The sequence below is a fragment of the Eutrema salsugineum genome, unplaced genomic scaffold (genome assembly GCF_000478725.1).
Source record: "Eutrema salsugineum unplaced genomic scaffold, Eutsalg1_0 scaffold_8, whole genome shotgun sequence".
Classification (NCBI taxonomy): Eukaryota; Viridiplantae; Streptophyta; class Magnoliopsida; order Brassicales; family Brassicaceae; genus Eutrema; species Eutrema salsugineum.
The window spans coordinates 7,778,299-7,783,613 of record NW_006256414.1 but is presented as its reverse complement, the minus strand read 5'-3'; the positions used below and the strand labels follow the sequence as shown (position 1 = coordinate 7,783,613).

At 41.2% G+C, this 5,315-nt stretch overlaps 1 non-coding gene across 1 annotated transcript; it reads right to left on the bottom strand.

Annotated features, from left to right (window-relative positions):
• Window positions 1-1,675: 1,675 nt before the first annotated feature.
• On the bottom strand, window positions 1,676-1,782 carry LOC112082313. Its single transcript, XR_002896973.1, has one exon. It is a non-coding gene; the product is annotated as a small nucleolar RNA R71 (small nucleolar RNA).
• Between the last annotated feature and the right edge of the window lie 3,533 nt (window positions 1,783-5,315).

Here is a 5,315-nt window from a genome sequence, read left to right as displayed (position 1 = left end):
GTTCTTCATGATTAGTGAGTAGTCATCTTTTAAACTTCTAGGTGTGTAGATTAGGGTGCTTAGATGTTTGATTGGTGATGTTTAGGGTTTAGATTCTCATTCCATTTCCTTAGTTAGCTGCTCCTAATGCCAGATTTCCTTGGGAAAGTGAAATCTGGGTTCATAGGCATTTCATGCACCAAAAGTGTTTGATGAAATGCCTGAATGAGCTAACTTAAGGGTTTATGCCTTTTTCATCATGGGAATGATTTGTTAAATGCATGAATGACATATTAGAACTGTTTCTTAATGCTCATTGATTCATATTTCACAAATGATGATTTGGTTTGAAAGTGGATTAGTGTAGAGATTAATGCCTTCATGAGAGGATTAGTCTAGATTAGAGTTCTAAGTTGAAATGTTTGAGATCATGTGATTGCTTGTTATGTCTTTCTGTATAAGATTCAGTCTTCTTGGTTGAGAGATTGTTTGGTCACTAATTAGGCTTGATGCATTATGCTTGCTGATTGCTTGATTATATCTAATGGTTGTTAGACTTGATTAAGTGATTTGCAAAGGGATTATTGTCATGGGAATGAATTAATCTGATTAAGAAGCCTAGACTAAAGAGTAGCAAGTGTTGCATTATGTTCTTAGCATCATGATTCAATATCTAAAGCACCCTAATCAATGATCACATCTAGAGGTTTAGCTTTTATCATTTGCTTAATCACCATCATCTTGTTTTGTTTGCTTGCTTAGTTCATTAATCATAGCTTGTTTGTTTCTTGTTTTATGCTTTCTTGTTGCTGGTTTCACAAAACTCATCTTTGATTACTTGACTTAAGAACCTATCACATAAACTAGTGCCTAACTACCACACATATGGATTGACACCCCTTATACTACTTTGACAAGGGGATTGATAACCCATCTAAGGCCTTAAAAACCTTAGTTATCAATTGGCGCCGTTGCCATATTGTGTGGGGATTGTTAGCATTAGTTTCTGATATAGTTTTTGAGATCAAGTTTATTTTGTTTTACTGATCACCTTTCAAGCTCTGTCTTTGTTTTCAGGTTTATGATCACAAGAAGCCAAGCCAGAAGACAAAGAGAAAGAGCTGTTCACTTGGAGAGGTTAGGAATGAATCTGCAAGTTGGGAATGAGCATCAGGCTCAAGAAGCTGATCACGGTCAAAGAGCTGGTAATGGGATTGGAATTCAGGCTCAGGTCCATCAGGGACACGCTCAGGGTAACCAGAACCAAGACCGACCTCAGGTTAATCCACCACAGCCCCACCTAAACCCACCCATACGTCATCAGCCACAACCAGTCTTTGTTGGTGAGAATGACCGAGCTTATACACACCAGTATGGAGCAGGAATCAGGCCACCTCCTGTCCAAAACAACAACTTTGAGGTGAAGGCCTCTTTGATCAATATGGTTCAGAATCAGAAGTTCCATGGCTTACCTATGGAGGATCCCTTGGAGCATCTGGATCAGTTTGACAGAGTTTGTGATCTCACTAAGATCAATGGGGTATCTGAAGACAGCTTCAAACTGAGATTGTTCCCATTCAGCCTTGGAGATAAGGCACATCAGTGGGAAAAGAACCTCCCAAGAGGATCCATCCACACATGGGAGCAATGCAAGATTGCCTTTCTATCCAAGTTCTTCTCAAGCTCAAGGACTGCAAAGCTAAGGAACCAGATTTCCAGCTTCACTCAACATTCTAATGAGACCTTTTGAGAAGCTTTGGACAGGTTTAGAAGCTACAAAAATAAGTGTCCACATCATGGCTTTTCAGAAGCCTCTCTCCTTAGCACTTTGTATAGAGGAGCTGTTCCTAAGATCAGGATTCAGTTGGACACAGCATCAAATGGAAATTTCTTGGCAAAAGAAATCAATGCAGCTATGGAACTTGTTGAGAACTTAGCCATGAGCCAAGACACTTATGGGGAAGATTATGATAGAAGCTATAGAGGAGAAGATTCTGGTAGACACCAAGAGCTGGAAGAGATGTTTAAAGTGTTGAATATAAAGCTTGACAAAGCCCTAGCTGCCACTCAAAAGCCTATACACTATGTGAGTGAGGAGAAGAGATGCTTCACAAATATCAATGAAGAGGGTCTCACTCAAGAGGAGTTGCACTTCATTGGAAATCAAAACAAGTTCAATGGTTACAACAACTTCAACAACCACCAGAACTTGTCCTATAGGAGCAACAATGTGGCCAACCCCCAAGACCAAATATACCCTCCTCAAAGCTTTGTTCAACAGAATCAGTACCAAGGTAACTCCCAAGGTCAACAGGGTTTTCAGCAACCAGCGGTTCAGAATCAAGGGAATAGCTTCACAAATCAAGTCAGCCTACAGCCAAAGGCTCCACCTCCTGGTTTTGGCCCACCAACTGTTCAACAAAGTCCTGATTTCAATGTTCTTCTCCAACAGCTCTTACTTGGACAACAAAAGATGGTATCTGACCTGGAGACACTGGGCACTGAACTAAAGTCTATTAAAAAGAACAAGGGCATCTGCACTTCTGAACCACAAGTCTCTCTTCCTGGTAAAGCTCTTCAAAACTCAAAAGATTATTGCAATGCCATCTACTCCAATGAGGACCATTCAGCTGCTGTGCAAGAGATTGAAGACCTCCTTTATGGTCAAGTTTTTACTGAGAATGCACACACTCAAGTAGATGAGGACACCATTATAGATGATTTCATGGGCTTCTTACATGAACTCAATGAGGACATTGAGAGCAAAAGTGTGGGGGCAGCCGGTTCAGTTCTTTCTGTTCAGCAAGGGAATGATTCAGTGTCTATTGAAACAAAGGAGCTGCCAACTGGTCAAGCAAAGCTAACAGATTGTGCCTCCACCTCTGAATCAACTCAGATGAAGCCTACCTCCCTCCCAAAGCTAGGCAACCCAGGGAAGTTCACCATCTCTTGCACTCTTGGAAACTTTAGAGTTGAGAATGCTTTGTGTGATTCAGGCTCAAGTGTGAGTATAATGTCTAAAGATATGATGGAGAAGCTAAAGGTCAAGTCTATAACGTCCTACCCTTCTTCTATCACCTTTGGTGATTCCTACTCCAAGAAACCATATGGATTTTTAGAAGACTATCCACTTCAAGTTGGTGAATGTGTAATCCCCACTGATTTTGTCATCATGAAGATGAAGAAGACCAAAGAGCTCCCCCTATTGCTTGGAACTGCATTTCTCAACACCACTGGTGCAATGATTGACTTTGACACTCAAAGAGTGGTGCTTACAAAGGTGGATAAGGATGCCTTTTACCCTGTTCAACCACCTTTAGCTGAATTTTGTGGATCAGTTGTTCAAGAGATAGAACCCCCTAAGGTACTTGAGATGAAGTATGTAGGAAGTGCTGGGATTTTAGGTGGATCCCAATCTCTCTCAGCTGTGGAAATGGAAAAAGAACCTCACACCAACTCTGTTTACAAGGATGGGACTGAACAGCCATTGATCAGAGAAGAAGACATCTTGCTCTCATGGTTTCCTACACTTAGTGATCTAAGGATGATTAACACCAAAAGTGATGGCTCAGCATCAGAAGACAAGAGTATTAAACCTGATCTTTCTTCTCAAGACTTTGATCTCACTCCTTGGGTTGATGATGATGGTTCTCTGAAGTATAAGCTGGATTGCAATGGGAAGCCAGGTCTGTTTGCTGAAGTGAGGGCATGTCTCACAAGGGCCATCTTTGATAAAGACCCAGATGGTATTCAAGAGCTGGTGGACAAAGGTCTCAAGGTGGGATCTCAAGGACAAGGGTCTAATGGTTCCCAAAGGCATCAAACCAACTCAGCTTTCTTGCTCAGGACCATTGAAGTGCTGAAGAGCATCAGTGCTCAACCTCACCCCAGCTGAAAACAAGTTTTTCAAAGTCAAACTTAGTGACTTTAAACAAAGTGCTCTTGGGAGACACCCCAAGCTTATCCTTGTATATAATCTTTTTATTCTTTTCTCTCATTTCTTTTTATGTTTTAGGATCTTTTGATGGGTTTTGTGAGTTGGTCTCAGGTTCTAGGTGATTTTTGGAGGACATAGCTCAGTGATGAATGGAATGGAGCATGTGAGAGAGCTGAGAGAAGTGTTTAAGGACTGAAAAACTTGGAGAACGCCTCAGTGCTACCTAGGTGTGCAGTTTGGATCAAGAAGAGCCCAGGCCGCAGCAGGACTCGCAATTTACTCCGGCCTGGGCGTGCTACCTAGTGAAAGATGTCCAGGCCGGAGCAAAAGAAGAACAGGCCAAGAGTTCTAAGTCCCAAACTCTGCTACCTGGTGCTGCGGCCTAGAAACAAGAGAAGCCAACCCGCACATCCATTCGCAAAACACTCCAAGTTAGGTGTGCTAGCTGGGAAAAGAGAAACAAGGTAGTAGCATAAGAAGATTGGCCAATTTTCTAAGTAAAAAAACCCTGCGGCTTAGGTGTGCTACCTGGGAAACACAAGACCAGGCCGCAGCAAGGGAGTTCAGGCCAAGCCAAATCCATCTCCAGTGGTGTCTGGCCTCATCTGGTGCAGATACTCACTCCCCTTTTGCACAAGAACCACACCAGGTATCACTCCAAACACTTGTACATGAGCATTTAGCATTTTTCTTTATCTTTTGCATTTCATGTTAGATTTTTTTTCTCTTTCTCATGCTTTTATAACACAAGGGACTGTGTTATTTAAGTGTGGGGGAGGGGTTTTGTGTTTACTAATCATGTTTATTCTGATCTTATTTTCCTTTTCACTTTGAGTCTCATTTTGCATTCATCTAAGTGCATATAAAAACCAAAAAAATGGAAAAATCTGAAAACATTTTCACAAAAAATGCTCATGTAGTTGCATTCACATTTTAGGTTGAGTCTAGTTTGCATTTTCATATAGGTTTGCATCATATGCAAATGGGAGTAATGATAGGTTCTTTCCTTGAGAGTACATCACTTTGAGAATTTGGATTAAATATGCTTGTGAAATGACTTCTTTGCTTGCAAGGCTTGAAATGATTTGAATCTGAGAAGCAAGTTTGAATTGAACTCAACTCTAATAAGTGAAAACCTTGAACTTGACTTGAAATTATCTTGTGATGCATTGTTTGAATAAGCTTGTGGATACCTATATACATATTTGAGCTAGAATCCTGTTTTTACCACCCTCTTCCTTAGCTCAAATAGCTGAGTCCACATCTAGATCAGTTTTCCTCACCTTGAACCCATCCTTCCTTCAAGCCAAATGTTTGTGTGTGATTGAAAGGCCCCCTTGGATCAAACTTAGCAGAAAGTGTTAGGTTTAGAGCGACAAGGGCAAGTCTCATTGAGTGT